The sequence below is a fragment of the Lupinus angustifolius genome, chromosome LG15 (genome assembly GCF_001865875.1).
Source record: "Lupinus angustifolius cultivar Tanjil chromosome LG15, LupAngTanjil_v1.0, whole genome shotgun sequence".
In the NCBI taxonomy this organism is placed as follows: domain Eukaryota; kingdom Viridiplantae; phylum Streptophyta; class Magnoliopsida; order Fabales; family Fabaceae; genus Lupinus; species Lupinus angustifolius.
In genome coordinates, this window is record NC_032023.1 from 1,045,057 (window position 1) to 1,045,584 (window position 528).

The window sequence follows — 528 nt, forward strand, 5'->3', positions numbered from 1 at the left end:
TTGACTTCGCTAGTGCCTTCGTGAGTCACTTGTAAAGTGTCCCACTTTTCTTTCGCATTATGGCACTGCGAGACCCTAAAAAATTCATCATAGGATAGGGCCGATGTGATGATGTTTTTGGCGTGCAGGTTATGCTGGACCCTCTTGAGCTCATCAGCGGTCCATAAACTTTTCAGCTTATCTTTAGGCTGATCGTCCACAAGATGCTGTGGAATGTAAGGGCCATTGACTACGGATTCCCAAATATCCGAGTCTATGGCTTCAATAAAAATTTGCATGCGCACTTTCCAGTAGGCATACCCTTCACCACTGAATATTGGTGGTCGATTAATGGATGACCCATCACCACCAAATGGATTTGAAGAACCCATTCCTTTTCCCTTTAGGATCACGAATACGCGGTTGAGCTAGCACTTCGTACTAGCTCTGATACCACTTGTTAGGTATCAGTGGTTACAATACACCTAGAAGGGGGGGTTGAATAGGTGTCGCGGTTAGAATTACCGCTTTTCGCAAATCAACACTTAA